The 22,400-nt window shown below is 41.7% G+C and overlaps 1 long non-coding RNA gene across 4 annotated transcripts in view; it reads right to left on the minus strand.

Annotated features, from left to right (window-relative positions):
* Nucleotides 1-4,246: 4,246 nt before the first annotated feature.
* LOC111751517 (uncharacterized) overlaps nucleotides 4,247-22,400 on the minus strand; it is a 50,777-nt gene continuing 32,623 nt past the window's right edge. For 3 of the 4 annotated variants that reach the window (XR_002786632.2, XR_010321041.1, XR_010321040.1), the window contains one exon: nucleotides 4,247-12,782. This is a non-coding gene — a long non-coding RNA (uncharacterized LOC111751517). The remainder of the gene's footprint in view (nucleotides 12,783-22,400) is intronic. The other variant, XR_010321039.1, reaches the window with a different exon arrangement.

Consider the following 22,400-nt stretch of genomic DNA (forward strand, 5'->3'; position numbering starts at 1 on the left):
TCTCCCTGCACCAAAAAGAAAAAAAAAGATGGAACAATCATAAATTCTAGGAGAATTCAAATGCAACATTTCAAAATTCAATCTGAAAGGCTACTCACCCATTTGCTGTTTTTTTAGATGACTTCTTGAAGGTTCTTAATGATGTTAAAACTTGATCTTAGAGATTGAAAAGGTACATAAAAAATTTTGTGTATTTAGAGAAATGAAAGTAAATTTTTAGCAAGTGATGTCAAAAGAAGAAGAAGGATTCAGTTACAGAATTTGAATAGAAGAGCTCAGTTCAAGACTTGTAATAGCCTTTGGAAATTTACCCCAGCAGCTATGATAGCTCTCAAGGTTTTTTGCTTTGTTTTCTGTTTTTTTTTTTTGCTAGAAGAACAGATGTTAAGGTCTCTGGCAGTTTCTGGCCAGAATAGAAAAATTATATACACTTAAAAAAGCAGAAGTTAAAAGAATGTTCAGGTTTTCAATTGCGAAAATTCAGACATTAACTCTGAAATCTCAGGCTTTAGATTTTAAAAAGTTCTTATATATTCGGTTCACATTAAGCTACTTAAATGAATTCTGGAACCTAATTTAAGTTGACATATTATAAAATAATAAAAACTTTACCCAGAATGAATTCATATTAAAGTCTTCAAAGTAGCTATTAGAAGCCTAGGCATGCTAAGTGGTTTCCCCAAGACATGAAAGACCTCCTTATGAGAAAAAAAAAAACAACTGCAACTGCTATCACAGCTTGTGAGATAAGACACACAAAAACTTAAACACAAAATGAGACAAAAAAATTACAATTCTCTAAGGCTATCTCAAATAACATATAAGACAACATATGAGACATTATTTTTTAACTTAATTTATTTTGCCAGTTAGAGGCCTAGACTCTTATTTTAAATGTATTAATCTTTTTAATTGGAAAGTACTTTAAAATGGTCAAAACGTTTGAGGAAACAAAAATGGTGCACCACAGTTTCAAAGAAAACTTAGGTTACTCTCAGATAATTTCATGCCAGAATAATAGTGCTGATCTAAAAACTAAAATTCAGTAACAAACTGTTCAAACTGATTTTAATTTTGAGGCTTTTAGATCCTAATTCACTGTGCAGAAAACTCTAAATTCCCCTTAATGAGAGCATACCATGGCTAATGGTACTCTCTATCCTCACTAAGATGGCAACTACACGTGTGAAAACCACTCCGGAGACTTTTCATAGAAAAAACACCTGAGGAAATCTTAATGGCTGTTTAGAGAAAAACACAGCAAGTTCACACAGCCTGAACCAAGCAACACCTCATCAAAATGCTCTTGAGCGAACCAAAAGTAGAGATGAAAGATCATTAACAAACCTCAGGGGACTTCTACACAGGTCCTTGGTCCAAGAGGTGTTACCTGGAGACAACTCCCAAGAGCTGGGAAAGAGGAGTGAGCATACAAAGGGCTCATATATGGGCCAATATTTCACAGTGTCCTCCTGGAGTCATTTAGCAGGCAAATTACCTTTGGATCTCACATCACTGACACCAAAATGTTGTAGAGAAAAACCTGAACGTTGTTTCAAGTTAAAACAGAGAAATTTGTCAACAGTTTAAAACAGTTGCAATTGGGGAACTACATAGTTCATTAAAAATGGAACCAGGTAGTCCTGGGGCAGTTTCATTATGTAAATATTTTTATGGGGCAAAAAAAGAAACCAAATCATAGGGAGGGCAATTACAGGAAAATCAGTGAGTATTATAACAATTGTACTCTGATTGTTACTGATTATTAATAGTATAGGTGGTGCTTACAGATAGTTTCACAGGATGCTTAAGTCACAAAATGCCTACGTGTATTTTCTTTGTCTATCTTGCAAAAATTTCTTGTTGGCAACAGCACCCAGACAGCAGTCTTCCTGAGTATGTGTATTTTGACGGGTGCAGACAGTCACTTGTTTAAGACCCCTCGGGGGATAGGGTTTCACATTCTGGTTTTGACAACCAAGGAAAAACATGTTTTTTTCTCAAAAAACATAGCTGTTAGTCTAGAAATCCAGATTAAAATTAGATAGCATGGAAAGCATATTATGCTTCTGTCTCAATGACTGCACTGGAAGTTTTCCTTTCCTGAGACAGTTTTGTTTGTTTGTCTGTTGTTGTTCCTAGAACCTACATCTCATTCATTTGTCAGACAAATCTGGACTTAGATAGGAAGAGGCTTTATTCAGAAAGTAAGACTATTGTAATAAGACAAACACTCCAATCTCAGATATCTGCAAGGTCTCAAGAGTTAGGCAAAAAGCGTTTTTCTTTCACAGAAACCAGAGTAAACAAGGCTAGAAAGAAGGGATATGACGAAATGGGAGAAAAGGGTGACATCATAACATAACAAATCACAGCAGGTTTGTAAAAATGGCATGGGGGTGTTGTCTGAACTCCCCTAACTTCACAACAGAGAAGGAGACTCCAGATCAACAGCCCAAGGCTGATTCCTATGAGCAGAGGTCAGACATTGCCTCCTGTCTATGCCATCTTTACCAGTTCTGACACCAATCATCCCTCCCACTGCACTCTCTACTTCTCTGCTGGGTTTGATAATTCATTGTAATGGCCACACAGAACTCACAGACAATACTTAGGATTATGGGGTTTATTAGGGAAGTAACAGGTTACAATTCAGGCTCAGGAACACTCAGGATACAGTTCTAACATCAAGACAGCCCCTTTTCAGCTACGCTGACAGGTACGCCTTTGCCTGGCCCTCAACCTCTGCCCTGATCTGGCAGGTGTTACAAAGTTGTTTTAGCTCTGCCAGTAAGTGCCCAGAGGCACCCTACTCTGCCAACAAGCCTCCTGCTCAAAGGTACTCATGTTTCTCTCTCTGAGGGCCGGGAAGCCCACCATGACACCTCCTGCTGTTGTTTCTCTGCCATCGCTTCTTGAGCTCTCTCTCCCTCTCTCTCTGTGTCTGTCTCCCGATTCCAAAAGCTTCTCAGCACAGGGATCCTGGGTCCAAAGGACACGCTCCCAGCTCCTGGCTATTCTTTGATGGTGGTGGGATTCTCTTCTGCTCTGGAGTTGGCTCTCTTCTAAGGCAAATCTAATTCCCTTGGTGGGCCACAATTACCTCATTTGCACTGTTTCACCCAATCAAGACCCTGGCAAGAAAGGCCACAGAAAAGCGATTCATTACACAGTAATGTTTTACCCTGAAGCCAGCCTATTCTCAGGAGGGACTATTAAGGAAGGGCTTTATGCTGGCCCAGGTTGAGAGTGGACTAAAATTTAGGAACCTGGGTGAAGGAGAGAAGCTTAACAAAAATTTGGTTAACACCATTTTGTTTTGATTCATCAGAAGGGACAAAGAGTTCAGCTAATCATTTATGAGCCAACGAAGGGAATTTGGAGGATTTGTGTCTGGCCTTGTCATACGTAAACAAAGAACATCCGTGAGCATTATCTAAGTCACATGGGCAGGAGTGGTTATTAGCAATAAGCTCTTTGTTGTTTCCCAGCAGCACAGGCCTCAGGTAAAATTCAACATTGTTACAGCCATTCACATCCATGCATCTGTCAGTTTGTCATACTGTGGTGGCTTGCATGTTGCTGTGATGCTGGAAGCTATGCCACCAGTATTTCAAATACCAGCAGGGTCGTCCATAGCGGACAGGTTTCAGAGGAGCTTCCAGACTAAGAAAGACTGGGAAGAAGGGCCTGATGATCTACTTCTGAAAAAATTAGCCGGTGAAAACCTTATGAATAGTAGCAGAACAGTATCTGGTATAGTCCCCAAAGACGAATCCCTCAGGTTGGAAGGCACCCAAAATATGAATGGGGGAGAACTGCCTCCTCAAAGTAGAATCAACCTTAATGACATGGATCGACTAAAGCTTTTGGCACCTTCATTTGCTGATGTGGCATGACTCAAAATGAGAAGAAACTGCTGCAAACATCCATTAATAATCAAAACACAGACTATACAAAGTATGAATCTAGAAAAATTGGAAGTTCTCAAAAATGAAATGGACTACATAAAGATCGATATCCAAGGAATCAAATCAACTACATCTGTGGAAAGAGACAATGGAAAAGCTCAATACCATCAGTCAAAACAAGGCCAGGGGCCAACTGCAAAATAGAATTGTGAGAGAATGGCCCCTGGACACCCTTACAGCTCAGTAATGAAGTCACTTCTGAGGTTCACCCTTCAGCCAAAGATTAGACAGGCACATTAAAAAAAAAAAAAGAGAGAGAGAGGGAGACTAAATGGGCACACCAGCCCAGGGACAAGGACAAGCAGGCAGGAGGGGAAGGGAACGTTGGTAATAGGGAACCCAAGGTCGAGAAGGGGAGGGTGTTGACATGTTGGGCTGGCAACCAATATCACAAAACAATATGTGTATTAACTGTTTAGTGAGAAACTAGTTTGCTCTGTAAACCTTCATCTAAAGTACAATTTTAAAGGAAGACAGTATGCAACTGGGGAAGTCAGTACAACTTGACAAAGGCAAAGGCATAGAAGCTTCACAGACACATTGAAACATCCTGAGGAACCAGGTCGAGGTTGAGGGCTGGGGACCATGGTCTCGGGTACATCTAGCTCAATTAGCATAACATAGTTTATAAAGTGTTCTGCATCCAACTGTGGTGAGTAAAGTCTAGGGTCTTACAACCCTCCGAGCAGTCATATAAGATACATCTACTGGTCCCATTCCAGCTGCAACAAAGGAAAATGAAGAAAACCAAAGACACAAGGGAAACATTAGTCCAAAGGACTAATGGACCACAACCACCACAACCTCCACCAGACTGAGCCCAGCACAACTAGATGGTTCCCAGCTACCACTACCGACTGCTCTGACAGGAATCACAATAAAGGGTTCTGAACAGAGTGGGAGAAAAATGTAGAACAAAATTCAAATTCACACACACACACACACAAAAAGACCAGATTTGCTTATCTGACAGAGTGGAGAAACCCTAAGAGTATAGCCCCTGGACACCCTTTTAGCTCAGTACTAAAGTCACTCCTGAGGTTCACCCTTCAACCAAAGGTTAGACAGGTCTATAGGGCAAACAACAACACACATGAGAGCATACTTCATAGTTCAGTCATGTATTTGAAACTAAATGGACCCACCAGCCCAAAAGCAAACAGAAGGCAAGAAGGGACAGGAAAGATGGACGAATGGAAACAAGGAACCTGGAATGGACAAGGCAAGAGTGTTGACACATCATAGGATTGGCAACCAGTGTCACAAAACAATTTTTGTATTAAACTGCTCAATGAAAACCTAATTTCCTCTGTAAACTTTTACCTAAACCACAATTTAAAAAAGAAAAAAAAAAAACTAACAACACATTGCACTGAGCAAATCTGCTGCAAAAGACCTCTTTAAAGTGTTGATAAGTAAAGATGTCACGTTGAGGACTAAGGTGTATCTGACCCAAGCCGTGGTATTTTCAGTCATCTCATATGCATGCAAAAGCTGGACAATGAATAAGGAAGACCAAAGAAGAATTGGTGCCTTTGAATTATGGTGTTGGTGAAGAATATTGAATACACCATGGACTGCCAGAAAAACAAACAAATCTGTCTTGGAAGAAGTACAGCCAGAGTGCTTCTTGGAAGCCAGAATGGCGAGACTTCATCTGAAGTACTTTGGACATATTATCAGAAGGAATCTGTCCCATAGAAGGACATTATATTTGGTGATTGCTGATTTCTAGAAGCTCGCTTGTTAAGAAATGATACTGGAGGTCATATGCATGTTGAGGTTCAATTAAGAATTTAACGTCCAGTTAAATGAATATTTCTTTTGTAAGGATTAGCACAAAGCTGGTCTCTATGAGGTAGATGTTAAACAAGTCCCAAATGTCCAGCTTCTCCATATTGCTGTACCACTCCATCTTCTCTAATATCAATTACTCCATTTCTCCTCAGTACTCTCCTTCCTGTCTTTGGGTTCCATAATTCACTGCAACATCTCACAGAACTCATTAACTTTATCAAGGAAATGGCTCAGGTGCTTGTGGAGGCTAGCAAGTTTCAAATCCATGGGTCTGTTGTAGGCTTCTCCTGACTCATGCAGCCACAGGGACCTATATACCCAAACTGGCATGCCAGACTACAAGGCTGCTGGCTCACGAAACTGCTGAAGCTGGCAAGACAATAGGCTGCTGGCCCATGGGGCTATGGCAGCTGGCAAATCCCAGAATCAGCAGGTTAGACGGTAGGCTACTAACTCAAATTCCAAGAACCAGAGGTCAGACAGTGACTAGCCAGATGCAGGATGTAGATGCAGAGAGAGAGAGCCCCTCCAGAACATCCACATATACCTTGCATGCAGGCCACATCCCGGGGAAGAGTGTAACTTGAGTAAGGGTGGGACTCGAGTCATGCCCTCATGCAACGCTGTTAACACAGGTTGTTATTAACATTATGTTGTTATGTGTTGTTGTTAGGTGCCATGGAGTCCGTTCTGACTCATAGCGACTCGATGCACAACAGAATGAAACACTGCCCAGTCCTGCATCATCTTCACAATCACTGTTATGCTTGAACCCATCATTGCAGCCACTGTGTCAACTCATCTCATAGAGTGTCTTCCTCTTTTTCACCGACCCACTACTTTACCAAGCATGAAGTCCTTCTCCAGGGACTGGTCCTTCCTGATAACATGTCCAGAGTACTTAAGAAGAAGTCATACCTTCCTCGCTTCCAAGAGCACTCTAGCTGTTCGTTCTTCTGGCAGCCCATGGTTATTCAATATTCTTCACCAACACCACAATTCAAAGGCATCAATTCTTCTCTGGTCTTCCTTGTTCATTGTCCAGTTTTTGCATGCATGTGAGGCGATTGAAAACACCATTGCTTGATCCAAGTACTCCTTAGCCTTCAAAGTGACATCTTTGCTTTTCAACACTTTGAAGAAGTCTTTTGCGGCAGATTTTCCCAATGCAATATGTCTTTTCATTTCTTTTTCTGCTTGCATGGATGTTGATTGTGGATCCAAGTAAAATGAAATCCTTGACAACTTCAATCTTTTCTCTGTTTATCATGATGTTGTTTATTAGTCCAGTTGTGAGGATTTTTGCTTTCTTTATACTGAAGTGCAATCCATACTGAAGGCTGCTGTCTTTGATCTTCATCAGTAAATGTTTCAAGTCCTCTTTATTTTCTGCAAGCAAAGTTGTAAAAAAATGGCTTGGGGGTGGGGTCTGACCTCCTCTCTCTTCACAAGGGGGAACAAGAATCAAGGCCAACAGCCCAAGGCTGATTCCTAAGAGGCAGAGGTCAGACATGTCTCCTCTCTCCACAATCTTTACCAATTCTGACACCACCGTCCCTCCCACAGCATTAGCTACTTATTTACTGGGTTCAGTAATTCACTGCAACAGCCACACAGAACTCACGGACAATACTTACGATTATGGGGTTTATTAGGGAAGTAACAGGTTACAATTCAGGCTCAGAAACACTCAGAATACAGTTCTTCCATCAGGACAGCCTCTTTTCAGCTGTCCTTCCAGGCACACCTCTCCCTGGCCTTCAGCTTCTGCCCTGCTCAGGCAAGGGTTACAAAGTTCCTTTAGCTCTGCCAGCAAGTGCCCAGAGGCACTCTACTCTGCCAGCAAGCCTTCTACCCAAAGGCACTCAGCTTTCTTGCTCTACGGGCCAAGAAGCCCAACAAGCTGTCTCTTGCCGTCATTTCAATGCCATCACTTCTTGATAGCCCTCTCTCTCTCTGCCTCCTGGTTCCAAGAGCTTCTTCGTTCAGGAATCCTGGGCCCAAGGGATACGCTCTCCACTCTTGGCTGTTCTCCCTTGGTAGTGGTGGGAACCTCTCTCTCTCCTGCCTCTGGAATGGTTCATATCAAGCCCATCAGTATGACAAAAACTGACCAATCCCTTTGGTTTGCCACAGTTAACATATTTGCACAGTCCTGCCCAATCACCCGTGTAGGTGTTACAAACTATGGCAAGAAAGGCCACACAAAAGCGTTACGTGATATGTCATCTACATATCACAGGTTGTTAATGGGTCTTCCTCCAATCCTGATGGGTGGTTTTTCTTCCTGTAGTCCAACTTCTCTGATTATTTGCTCAGTATACAGAGTGAATAAATATGGGGAAAGGATACAACCCTGACACACATCTTTCCTGACTTTAGACCATGTAGTATTCCCTTCTATTGTTCGAACGCTGCCTCTTCGTCTATATATACAGGTTGCTCATGAGCACAGTGTTCTGAAATTCCTATTCATTCAATGTCATCCATAATTTGTTATGATCCACCTGGCTGAAGGCCTTTGCATAGTCAATAAAGCACAAGTAAGCATCTTTATGGTATTCTCTGCTTTCAGACAATAGTCATCTGACATCAGCAATGATATCCCTCATTCCCCATCCTCTTCTGAATCAGGTTTGAATATCTGGCAGTTCCCTGTCAAGGTACTGCTGCTGAGCAGCTTTAAATGATCTTCAGCAAAATTTTATTTGTGTGCTATGTTAACGACTTTGTACGATAATTTCTGTGTTCTGTTCGATCACTTTTCTTTGGAATGGGAACAAATATAGATCTCTTCCAGCCAGTTGGCCAGGTAGCTGTCTTCCTAATTTCTTGGCATAAATAAGTGAGCACCTCCAGTGTTGCATTAGTTTGTTGAAATATCTCAATTGGTATTCCATCAATTCCTGAAGTCCTGTTTTTTGCCAGGGCCTTCTGTGCAGCTTTGACTTCTTCCTTCAGTACCATCGGTTCCTAATCATATGCTACCTTCTGAAAAGGTTGAACGATGACCAATTCTTTTTGGTATAGTGACTCTGCATTCCTTACATCTTCTTTTGATGCTTCCTGTGTCATTCAATATTTTTCCTGTGGAATCTTTCAATATTGCAACTCAAAGCTTGGACATTTTTCTTCAGTCTTTCAGCTTGAGAAATGCCTGGCGTGTTCTTCCCTTTTGGTTTTCTAACCCCAGGTCTTTGCACATTTCACTATAATACTTTATCTTCTTGAGCTGCCCTTTGAAATCTTCTGTTCAGCTCTTTTACTTTATCATTTCTTGCATTAATTTTAGCTACTTGAAGTTCAAGAGCAAGTTTCAAACTGTCTTCTGACATCCATTTGGATCTTTTCTTTCTTTCTTGGCTTTTTATGTACCTTTTTGCTTTCTTCATTTATGATACCCTGGATGTCATTCCACAACTCCTGTAGTATTCGGTCATTAGTGTACAATGCATCAAATCTATTCTTGAGATGGTCTCTAAATTCAGGTGGGATATACTCAAAGTCATATTTTGGCTTTCATATACTTGCTCTAATTTTCTTCAGCTTTGACTTGGACTGGCGTATGAGCAATTGGTGGTTTCTTCTGCAGTTGGCACCTGGCTTTGTTCTGAAGAATAATATTGAGCTTCTCCATCGTCTCTTCCCACAAATGTAGTTGGTTTCATTCCTGCGTATTCCATCTAGTGAGGTCCATGTGTATAGTGGCCATTTACGTTGTTGAAAAAAGTATTTGCAATGAAGAAGTCATTGGTCTTGCAAAATTCTGTTCTCTGGCATTGTTTCTACCACCAAGGCCATATTTTCCAACTATTAATCCTTCTTCTTTGTTTCCATCTTTGACTTTCCGACCACCAGGAATTATTAATGCATCTTGATTGCATGTTTGATCAATTTCAGATGCAGAAATTGGTAGAGTCTTCAATTTCCTCGTCATTGGTTTTAGTGGTTGATTTGTAAATTTGAATAATAGTCATATTAACTGATCTTCCTTCTTGTTGATGTTGTCGTTGTTAGGTGCCGTTGAGTCGATTCTGACTCATAGCAACCCTATGTACAACAGAATGAAACACTGCCCAGTCCTGCCCCATCCTCACAATCCGTGTTATGCTTGCCCCCTTTAATGAAGACATTGCATCAATCCATCTCATTGAGGGTCTTCCTCTTTTTCACTGACCCTCTACCAAGCATGATGGCCTTCTTCAGGGACTAATCCCCCCTGAAAACATGTCCACAGTATGTGAGACCTAGTCTCACCATCTTTGCATCTAAGGAGAATTCTAGTTGTGCTTCTTCCAAGACAAGTGTGTTCATTCTTTTGGTAGTCCATGTTATATTGAATATTCTTTGCCAAAACCATAATTCAAAGGCATCAATTCTTCTTCTGTCTTTCTTATTCATTGTGCAGCTTTCACGTGCATACAAGGCAATTGAAAATACCATGGCTTGAGTCAGGTGCACCTTAGTCTTCAAGGTGACATCTTTGCTATTCAACACTTTAAAGAGGTCTTTTGCAGCAGCTTTGCCCAATGCAAATTTGCCCAAAGCAGCATTTGACTGCTGCTTCCATTGGTGTTGGTTTTGGATCCAAGTAAAATGAAATCCTTGACAACTTCAATCTTTTCTCAGTTTATCATGATGTTGCTTATTAGTCCAGTTGTGAGGATTTTTGTTTTCTTTATGTTGAGGTGTAATCTATACTGAAGGCTGTGGTCTTTGATCTTCTTCAGTAAGTGCTTCAAGCCCTCTTCACTTTCAGCAAGCAAGGTTTTGTCATCTGAATATGTATGATAATAGATAACATGAACATGCAAAATTAAACATGTACAGTACTAATACATGTATGAATGGGGAAAGGTACTGAATGTACAACATACAGAGGGGTAGACTATTCTTTTTTTTCATGTATTCGCTACTGATAAAGCACATAAAAATAGTTTAAATGAAACTGATTTTTTAGTATATACCCCTTATACTAAAAATTTATTCATTGCTTATCTGAAATTCAGATTTAACTGGGTATCCTGTATTTTATCTGGCAAAGATACAGACAACCTATGGCATATAGCCCCCTTGTTGTTTCTGTAAGTTTCAGTGAGTTGATGCCAACTCATGGTGACCCCGTGTGTGCAGAGTAGACTGCTCCATATGGTTTTCAAGGCTGTGATCTTTCGAAGCAGATCACCAGGCTTGTCTTCCAATGCACCTCTGGGTGTGTTCAAACCACCAACCTTTTGGCTAGTAGTCCAGTGCTTAGCTTCTTGTACCACCCAGGGACTCCAGTATAGTCCCCTTACCTTCAGCTAAAGTCATGAAGGAAGTGAGGTATCTATCTGGCTGCTGTGTTGAGAATAGACAGAGAGGCATGGCAGATGTGAAGGGAGGAGGCAATAAGATAGGAAGCTACTGTGATACCCAGACAAGAGAGGAAAGTGGATAGGATCAGGGTAGTAGTGACAGTGGTGACAAGTGGTGCAATTCGGAATATAGTTTGAAAATAGAGTTGATGGAATTTACTGATGTGAGTGTAAGAAAGGAAGCAAAGATGACGCCTGGTTTTTGGTGTGAGCAGCTGGAGCATAGAGGCATTATAAACTCAGACAGGGAAGATGGAGCAGAAGGAGCAGGTTGGGGGTGGAGGACATCAGGAGTTCAGATTGATGTCTTCTGTGCAAGATGCCTATGAGACACGCAGCAGAGCCATCAATCTGGGAGGGGATCTCAGCTAGAGAGATAAATTTGGAAGTGGCCAATTATGAATGGTATTTAAAGCCATAAACCTGGGTGAAATCACCAGCTATGAGGGTAAGTGGATTGGGGAGCAAGTGGGAGTGTGCCCATTCGGGCCTCCCCTCATCAGCAGGAGGAACTGTGGGGCAGTGTGCGTGACCTTGGATCCAAAGCTAGTCTCTGTTCCTATGGATTTGCCGGTGAGATCCAGACTGCCCAGTTGGAGAGGATAAGGTTTCAGCCTCGTGGACATGGCTCGAGACTCCCTGGCAGTTCAGACAAATCTCTGTAAATGAGCATGAAGTTCTGCATTCAACTCAAGTTTCTGGTTTGTTGTTGTTAGTTACCATGTAGTTGGCAATCTAATGTATAACAGAATGAAATGTTATCAGGGTTGTGCCATCTTCATGATCATTTGTATGTTTGAGTCCATTGTCTTGGCTATTGTTTCAATCCATCTCATAGGATTTCTCTTATTTTTGCTGGTCCTCTACCAAATATGATATCTTTTTCTAGAAACTGGTCTTTCCTGACAATGTGTCCAAAGGAAGCAAGACAAAGTCTTGCCATCCTTGCTTCTAAGGAAAGATAAAACAGAAGCTTCTGCTTGAACCCTTCCTGAAATGTATTGATCTGCTTACAGTACAGTGACCACCACTAAGTGGCTCTTGGATTGTTTATTTTCAATAGTGCAAAGCCCCTTTCATTGCCCTGAACTTGGTCCTGCCCAACAGAAGCCAGGTTGCCATAGCTGCTGTTCCCTCAGCCCCAAGTAAGCCCATTTTCCTATCCTTGGACTCCCCTATCCCCAGAGGTTCAGCAGAAAAGCATTTTTCAACTGTGGGTTCCAGTTAGTGGTGTTCTGAAAAAGCAAGCCTTGGCTTTTTTTCTTCTAGTCCACTATGGGCAGAGAGGAGCCTTTCCCCACCCTCTTCCCTACCCTCCTGTCTCTCCCTCAGCTTCTTTATCAAGGTCAGTTCCCTTTAGTCACAGGTCTTCACAGACTATTCAAACAACTTCGCTTCCTTGAGAATCAAACCACTCTTCACACCTTTTCCCTCGTGGTGCCTATATGTGCTGAATCAGGCTGGCAGTGTGGCCTCCACCCTCATGGGGGTCACTCACCACCAAAGAGGAGGCCTAACACTTTGTGGGCAGGACTGGTCTCCATGGGATCAGAGCAGATGGCAGCCATAGTCACAACTCTCTGGCTTCTTTCCGTGTTAAGTTTCCAAACATGGGGCTCTCAAAGGGCTTAGGAGTTGTCATTTTGTTGGTCATCTCCTAGAAAAGTACAATTTAATTGTAAAGACTTGGGTTACAAAGGGTTGGAATTTTCTTCAAAAACTTTTTCTTCAAGAGATAATGTAATTTCGAGCAGTTTTACAAAAAAAACTGCAGAAATACAGAGTGTTCTCATATATCCTTTATCCTACCTTTCACAGTTTTCCCTATTATTAACATTTTCATTAGTGTAGAACATTTGTTATAATTGATGAACCAATACATTGATAGTTTATTATTATCTGGAGTCCATAAAGTACATCAGAGTTCACTTTTTGTATTGTACATTACTATGAATGTTGACAAATACATTAATATCATGTGCCCATAATTACAGTATCATACAGAAGAGTGTCACTGCTCTAAAAATGTCCAGATTTTTTTACTATTTATGTAGTAGCCCTGGAGGTGCAGTGGTTAAGAGTTCGGCTGCTAACCAAAAAGGTTGACAGTTCGAATTCTCCAGCTGCTCCTTGGAAGCCTTATGGGGCAGTTCTACTCTGTCCTATAAGGTCACTATGAGTCGCAATCAACTCGATGGCAATGAGTTTGTCTTTTGTTTTTTGTTTTTGTTTATAGTTAAAGCAAATGGTTAAGTGCTGGACTACTAACCAAAAGGTTGGCAGTTCAAACCCATCCAGAAGTAAGGCCTGGAGATTTGCTTCCAAAAGTTCACAGCCTTGAAAACCCAATAGAGCAGTTCTCTTCTGTACACATGGTATTGCCATGAATCAAAATTGACCCAATGGCAACTAACAACAGCAACAGTACGTAAAAAATTTTTATCTTAAACCATCCTCTTCTGGCTCTCCATCAAAGTACATATTTCTTATTAAGCAAAAGAGTGGCAAATCACTGAATCAGTCATTCTCAAAAGTTACATGGGTAAAACAAAAGGGCAACCCATATTCCATGCTCCAGTGAGACACTGAATGAACAAATGGACAATGACCAGACCATATATAAAAATAGAACTCTCACCCACTGTCAGCAGCATCCAGCCCAGGAAGTCAACCACTATCTGCATCCAGTTAGCAATACCTATGACAGTGAGCCCCAAATGGCCAGGACTTGATTAATAACTGACCACTTCCTTAGTTTTTCTCCCTGATTCCAACTTAGGACCAACCAAAGATGCCAATCACATAAGATGCTCCGCTTCTAGTAAACCTCCCTCCAGTTTCTTGCCTACATCCTCCAGTCAGGGCATACCTGAAGCCTTCCCTTTTTGCCACTATAAATAGCTTTTCCCTTTCCCCTGCCTTCCTTTGAGTTTCTGCCAAATAAAAGTGAACGTGACTGACTCTCTTGCTATAGTAAAAAAAAGCTGTGAATAAATAGTCTTTGTTCTTATCTGGGTGTTCCACACTAAAAAAAAAGTGCTGTTGAGTTGATTCTGACTTATAGCGACCCCATAGGATAGAGTAGAACTGCCCCACAGGGTTTTCAAGGAGCAACCGGAGCATTTGAACTGCCAACTCTTTGGTTAGCAGACAAGCTCTTAACCACTGCACCACCAGGGCTCCATTCCACACTAGTCTAAATTAAATTACAGATTTTTTCAGAAATGCCTGCAGCATAGCTAATCTACACAGTCCTCATCCAAGCCTTCCCTCCCTCTGGTCAGACCTAAGCACTATTCTCTTTCTGCTATTGCTAAGCACTACTCTCTTAGGCTAGTTGACTGTGGACATTGTTTTTCCACCCTTCTTAGGGTCATTAAATCAGTATAGTAGGCAAGGCCCACTACTTTTTTAAATGAAATAGAAGACAAGACAAAATCTCAGAGCATCACCAAAAAACCACTTGTCAACAAATCTGCTCTGACTCAGGTCAACTCCATGTGTATCAGAATAGTTGTGCTCCACAGAGTCCAGAAAAATCAGTGATTGATTTTCAGAAGTAGATCATCAGGCTTTTTTTCCAAGGTACTTCTGGGTAGACTTGAACTGCCAACCTTCAGGTTAGTAGCTGAGAGCGTAACTGTTTACACCACCCAGAAGAACCCTAAGCATCACACCCTGGAGATAAATTCTGTTTGGACAAACTTTGTTTCTGTTATGTGACTATTTGTGTCTGTGAGTGTAAAGGTGGGGTGGAGGGACTGAATCCTTTCATTAAATGGACTACTGCAGTAGCCCTACAGCTAGTAAGGGCAGTGTATTATGTGATGAAGCACCAGACTCGGAGCCAGGTGGCTTGGAATTGAATCCCAGTCCTGGCCCTTACTAGCTATGTGACCCTGGGCAAGTTTCTCACTCTCATTTGGTCTTAATGTTTTCATCTAAAAAATGTAAACATAATAATAGCACCTGCCTTATAAAGTTGTTGTAAGAATTAAATGAAAAAAAGAAAACATCAAATGTAAAACATTTAGTACAGTGTCTGGTCAAGTTATTGTTGTTAGCTGCCATCAGGTTCGCTCCTGACTCATGGTGACCTCACGCACAATGGAATTAAACGCTGCCCAGTCCTGTGCCATTCCCACGATCAGTAGCATATCAGGCCATTGTGACCCAAATCATTGGCTCATTTTCAGATGTGGACAGCCAGACCTTTCTTCCTAGTCTATCTTAGTCTGAAAGCTTCACTGAAACCTATTCAGCATCATAGCAACACAAAAACCACCACCAACAGATGGGTGGTATCTGTGTATGAGGCGCATTGTTAAAAAAAAAAAAAACTAGAATTCTGCTGCTGAACCACCACTACTACCCTTTCCTGGCTAAGTAAGGGGTATATATTATGCTACTTTTATCATTCCTGTTAATGTTTTTATAATCCTGGGTCACAGTCAAAAGTGTTTGAGAAATACTAGATTAGAGCATAGGATTAAGGAAGCCAGAGTCAGTGCCTACCTTAAAGCCAGCCATATTCTTTAGCCTCAGTCTCACCAGTGCATGTCCCTGAACAAGGGATAGGAGGTTCCACACAGCCCATGCCCTAGCAAGGGGATGTTCCCTTGGGGTACAAATCTACCCAATAACATGTTAGTAGATAATAGACACGTCTTCTTGATGCAAAGGAAGCGCTTCACCCATCCTAGAACATTCAGCTTGTTGTGGTGTATTTTGCCCCATCATCTTCTAACTGAAAATATGTCTTTGATAATCAAGGTTGATATCATCAGTAACAAGACATTTGGACTTCTATATATAAGCCCTGATAGGATTCATTGAGCTGGGCACATCACTGCTATGGGGTTCTTGCCAAAAAACGCATAACCTCAATTTAATCATGAGAAAACAGCCAGCAAACCTCAAACATGAGAAAACAGCCAGCAAACCTCAAACATGAGAAAACAGCCAGCAAACCTCAAATGGGGGACATTCAACAAGATAACTGAGCAGTACTCGTAAAAAGGGTCAAGGTCGTAAAAGACTGAGGGTATTTCACAAAAAAAAAAAAATTTTTTTTTTTTTTTTTTATATCACAGTTGACTAAAAAGGTATGACAATCAAATGCAATGTGGAATTTTGAATTAGATCTGGAGAAAAAATGGGTGGAATAGGAATAAGGTCTGTCATTTAGTTAATTGTACTGTATCCATGTTAATTTCCTGGTTTTGATATTTGTACTAAGACTATATAAAATGTTAACATTAGGAAAAGCTGGTGAAGGGTATACAAGAACTCTCTGTACTGTCACTTTTCTGAAAGTCTAAAGTTTTTTTTTCAAAATAAAAAGCAAACACGTGCATGTGTATGTGTGTTTCTGTATTTGTGTTTATGTGTGTGTGTGTGTGTGTGTGTGTGAATGCTCTATCTTGAGTTAACCTGCTGCCATGCCTCCAGAAAGCCACAGAGTTTTACACCACAGAGTTTTACACTCTTGAGATTTTCTGATTAGTTTGCTCTTTGAAAAAGTGCAGTCCTTCCATTATAAATCCTCTGTTGACTGCTTTCATTACTACAGAAAAGTGAACTTTTTTTTTGGCCTTTAAGTTTCCTATTGAACCCTCCAGAGCACTGGTTAATGAGGACTTATTACGGCACACTGTAAGGCCCCTGCCAACACTCCCCACCTCCAGTCAGAGTGTCCATTCGTTTGTAAAGTGCTTTCTCCCCAAGCACAGGAAGCAAGTGGCAAGAGGCCAGATAGGCTTTCAGGGAGGTGGGCATTTTTTAACTCCGTAATTACACTTTTCCAACTGGAAGCCGGATCCTTCCACCCCCATCTCCTACCCGCAGTGTCTAAGCAGGCATTATTTTCCCTTCTCAGATGTGCTATATGTTCAATACACAAGCCTGTATAATTTGAATTCAGACAACAAATGTTTCAGGTGATCGCTAAAGGAGCCCTGAAAGTGGTGAATGCCTTAGTGTTAAATCAGCAATCACATTTATTTCCCAGCACAAAAAAACAAGAGCGTAATTAATCCTGTAGGTGAGAACTCACAGAAGCAATCACATTAGGACTGGAATGGATAACAGTGTTTCTATTAATGGGTGTATACTCAAAGTTCAAGCAGGTGATATTGGTAATGTTAATTCATAAGTGCATATTATGGATAACTCTATACTCTGTCTTCATTATAACAAAACGTGAGCATTCCTGAAGGAATCTGGCACTTGGCAGCAGCAGCCAGCTCTGTTTTCATCATTTTTTCATTTTGGAGTCTGAGCAAGTTGGTGTAAACTGGAGGTAATCTCAGCAAGGCCTTTGGAGACATTTTTTTTTTTTTTGCACGAAATATTTTAAGAGCGATTACTTGAGTGTACCCCTTGTACTTTGAAGCACCCAATCAGGATAGGAAAGCATGCTTGAAGGAGATTGATTTTAAACTAAAACTAAGAGCAAAACCTTGATGGAAGACTTGACATGAACTTCTGAAAAGTGTTCATCAAACAATAACTTCATATAAGGAAGAAATTGCGTTCTAATAGCAAATTTGATATATAAGCAAGTCTCAAGCACTGCGTGTGTTTATTTAGTGACTTCTATTGGTACATGCAGAGTCCCTGGGTGGTACAAATGGTTAATGGGTGCTTTGGAAGAAAGGCCTAGCAATCTATTTCTGAAAGATTACATCTATTGAAAACCCTATGGAACACAATTCTACTCTGATACACATGGGGTTGCCATGAATCAGAATCAACTGGATGGCAATTTGTTTTTGTTTTCTGTTTTTCTTAACTTATTTGTGTAGGGGCAGTAACTCAGTGGTAGAATTCTTCCTTTCCATGAGGGAGACCTGAGTTTGATTCACAGTTCCTGGCCAATGCACCTCATGTGGAGCCACCTGTCAGTGGAGGCTTGCATGTTGCTATGATGCTGAATAGGTTTCACTGGAGCTTCCAGTCTAAGGCAGAGTAGGAAGAAAGGCCTGACAATCTACTTTTGAAAATCTGCCAGTGAAAACTCTGTGGATTACAATGCTTTAATCCTACTCAGTCTGAAACCAACCATGTAGATGGTGTATTAAAGGGCAGCATTTTGTTCCGTTGTGCATGGGGTTACCACGAGTCAGCCCAACAAGTAACAACATCTTTATGTGTACTAAAACCTAAACCCATTACCACTGAGACAGTTCCAACTCATAACGATCCTATAGGACAGACTAGAACTGCCCCGGAGGGTTTCTAAGGAGCAGGTGGTGGATTTGAACTACAGACCTTTTGGTTAGCAGCCAAGCCCTTAACCACTACTATGCCACCAGGGCTCTTTTTTATGTGTAACAGGATATTAAAATGGTACTCTTTTTGCTTTGTTTTGAATTGAGTCACTGTCTTAGTCATCCAGTGCTGCTATAAAAGAAATACCACAAGTGGATAGCTTTAACAAACAGAAGTTTATTCTCTCACAGTCCAGTAGGCTAGCAGTCCAAATTTAGGGTGTCAGCTCCAGGGAAAGGCCTTCTTTGTCAGCTTTGATGGAAGAGTCTTGTCATTAATCTTCCCCTGGACTAGGAGCTTCTCCATGCAGGAACCCTGGGTCCAAAGGATGCGTTCTGCTCCCCATGCTGCTTTCTTTTTTTTTTTTTTTTAATTAACTTTTATTAAGCTTCAAGTGAACATTTACAAATCCAATCAGTCTGTCACATATAAGTTTACATACATCTCACTCCCTACTCCCACTTGCTCTCCCCCTCTTGTGTCAGCCCTTTCAGTCTCTCCTTTCTTGACAATTTTGCCGTCTTCCCTCTCTCTCTATCTTCCCATCCCCCCTCCAGTCAAGAGTTGCCAACACACTCTCCAGTGTCCACCTGATTTAATTAGCTCTCTCTTCATCAGTATCTCTCTCCCCCCGCCACTGACCAGTCCCTTTCATGTCTGATGAGTTGTCTTTGGTGATGGTTCCTGTCCTGTGCCAACAGAAGGTCTGGGGAGCATTGCCACCGGCATTCCTCTAGTCACAGTCAGACCATTAGGTATGGTCTTTTTATGAGAATTTGGGGTCTGTATCCCACTGATCTCACTGATCTCCTGCTCCCTCAGGGGTTCTCTATCGTGCTCCCTGTCAGGGCAGTCATCAATTGTGGCCGGGCACCAACTAGTTCTTCTGGTCTCAGGATGATGTAGGTCTCTGGTTCATGTGGCCCTTTCTGTCTCTTGGGTTCTTAGTTGTTGTGTGACCTTGGTGTTCTTCATTTTCTTTTGCTCCAGGTGGGTTGAAACCAATTGATGTATCTTAGATGGCCGCTTGTTACAATTTAGGACCCCAGACGCCACATTTCAAAGTGGGATGCAGAATGTTTTCATAATAGAATTATTTTGCCAATTGACTTAGAAGTCCCCTCAAACCATGTTCCCCAGACCCCCGCCCCTGCTCCGCTGACCTTTGAAGCATTCATTTTATCCCAGAAACCTCTTTGCTTTTAGTCCAGTCCAATTGGGCTGACCTTCCTTGTATTGAGTGTTGTCTTTCCCCTCACCCAAAGCAGTTCTTATCTACTGATTGATCAATAAAAAACCCTCTCCCTCCCTCCCCTCCTCGTAACCACAAAAGTATGTGTTCTTCTCAATTTTTTCTATTTCTCAAGATCTTATAATAGTGGTCTTATACAATATTTGTCCTTTTGCCTCTGACTCATTTCGCTCAGCATAATGCCTTCCAGATTCCTCCATGTTATGAAGTGTTTCAGAGATTCGTCACTGTTCTTTATCGATGTGTAGTATTCCATTGTGTGAATATACCACAATTTATTTACCCATTCATCCATTGATGGACACCTTGGTTGCTTCCAGCTTTTTGCTATTGTAAACAGAGCTGCAATAAACATGAGTGTGCATATATCTGTTAGTGTGAAGGCTCTTATTTCTCTAGGGTATATTCCGAGGAGTGGGATTTCTGGGTTGTATGGTAGTTCTATTTCTAACTGTTTAAGATAACACCAGATGGATTTCCAAAGTGGTTGCACCATTTCACATTCCCACCAGCAGTGTATGAGAGTTCCAATCTCTCCGCAGCCTCTCCAGCATTTATTATTTTGTGTTTTTTGCATTAATGCCAGTCTAGTTGGTGTGAGATGGAATCTCATAGTAGTTTTAATTTGCGTTTCTCTAATGGCTAATGATCGGGAGCATTTTCTCATGTATCTGTCCATGCTGCTTTCTTGGTGGTATGAGGTCCCCACTCTTGGCTTGCTTCCCTTCCCATTTATCCCTTGTGATAAATGGTGGTGCAGGGAGCAGAGCCAAGATGGTGGAATAGACAGACGCTTCCGTAGAGCCTTCTTTACAACAAAGACCCAAAAAAACAAGTGAAAGGAGTATATTTGTGACAAGCTGGGAGCCCTGAGCATCAAAGGCAAGCTTAGACAATGAACTGAGGGGCAGGGGAAGGAAGAGACCGTTCAGAAGTGGAGAGGAGTTGCCAGAACCGAATCGCGGGGAGCCCTCAGGCACCATTCCTGGAGTGGCTGCGGCAGCGGCAGCAGCGTTGGCAGGCTGGTCCTAGCATTCAGCCGCAGTTTCCCCAGGGAGAAGCAGCCAGCCACACAGCCCACTCACACCTCCAGAACCTGAGCAGAAGGGCGCTCTCGGCAAAAGCTAAGTACTTGCAGATATTTTACCGCGCCTGCCCCACCCCCAACCCAGCTTCAATGCCTGAATCCCTAGGCCTGAGATAGACCCTGGTGAGCACCTGGAGCTGTCCTCCCGGCCTTGGGGAAGGAAAAAATTTCCAACTGGGGGGAAAAGATAATTTGCTAGCTCCATTAACTGGGGGAGCTCAGGACAGAAGCAGCTCCTGTCCAAGCATAAACCGTCCATGGCCCTTGAGCACCTTTCCCTTCTGCATGGACCTGTGTGGGCCTATTTTGGGAGAATAGGCCCTTCTTGGCAAACTCCAACCACTTCAGCTGTGCAGTGGAGAGGTGGGTGTTTGACGTTTGACATTGCTTTGCCTATTAAACAAGGTCCTCACCTACCCACAACAGGGACCTAAGGATTGGTGGCTCCACTTGGGTTGCCCAGACACCTGCGACAGGGGCCCAGGGATAACTGGTACCTCTGAGTCCTTACAACAAAATCTTTGGGTGCCCATGGTCCCTCTGCAGATCCCATCCACCAGCATGCTCTAGGGAACAGAGATGCGTTTTCCTCAGAGACACTTGGGGGTCAGTTCTCAGCCCCCTGCCTTGTTCAGAGTGTGACCCCCTGCTGCAATCAGATACGAATATATATGCCAATCACCCCTGCCCCTCTAAGACTGTAGGACAGAGCCTATACCACACACTTGATATCAGCTACCTGGAAACTTGAGCTGAATTCATACAAGAAAACTGAATGGACTCCTAGACTGATATACCTGATAATAGCTCTAGCCAGCTGGGGACAGGACACCAGAGATCCAAAGGTGAAAATCATCAAGCTAGCTCACTCAAGCAACCCATAGGAGTATACCAAAACAAAACAAAGCAAGCATCTACAACACGGTAAGTAAGCATAAACTAATACAATAACTTATAGATGGCTCGGAGACAACAGTCAATATCAAGTCACATAAAGAAACAGGCCATGATCACCTCAACAGGCTCTCAAAACAAAGAATCCGGGATCTTTCAGATGAAAGTGCATTCCTGGAATTACCAGATGCAGAATACAAAAGTTTAATATACAGTACCCTTCAAGACATCAGGAAGGAAATGAGGCAGTACACAGAACAAGCCAAGGAACACACAGATAAAGCATCTGAAGAAATCAGAAAGATTTATTCAGGAACATAATGAAAAGTTTAATAAGCTGGAAAAATCCAAAGAGAGACAGCCATCAGAAATTTAGAAGATTAACAATAAAATTACAGAATTAGATAACTCAATAGAAAGTCAGAGGAGCAGATTTGAGCAAGTAGAAGCTAGAATTTCTGAACTCAAAGATAAATCACTTGGGACTAATATATTTGAAGAAAAATCAGATAAAAGAATTTTAAAAAATGAAGAAAACTTAAGAATCATGTGGGACTCTATCAAGAGAAATAACCTATGAGTGACTGGAGTACCGGAACAGGGAGGGTTAGCAGAAAATACAGAGAAAATTGTTGAGGATTTGTTGGCAGAAAACTTCCCTGATATTGCGAAAGGTGAGAAGATATCTATCCAAGATGCTCATCAAACTCCACATAAGGTAGATCTTAAAAGAAAGTCACCAGGACATATTATAATGAAGCTTGCCAAAA

The sequence above is a fragment of the Loxodonta africana genome, chromosome 2 (genome assembly GCF_030014295.1).
Source record: "Loxodonta africana isolate mLoxAfr1 chromosome 2, mLoxAfr1.hap2, whole genome shotgun sequence".
Classification (NCBI taxonomy): domain Eukaryota; kingdom Metazoa; phylum Chordata; class Mammalia; order Proboscidea; family Elephantidae; genus Loxodonta; species Loxodonta africana.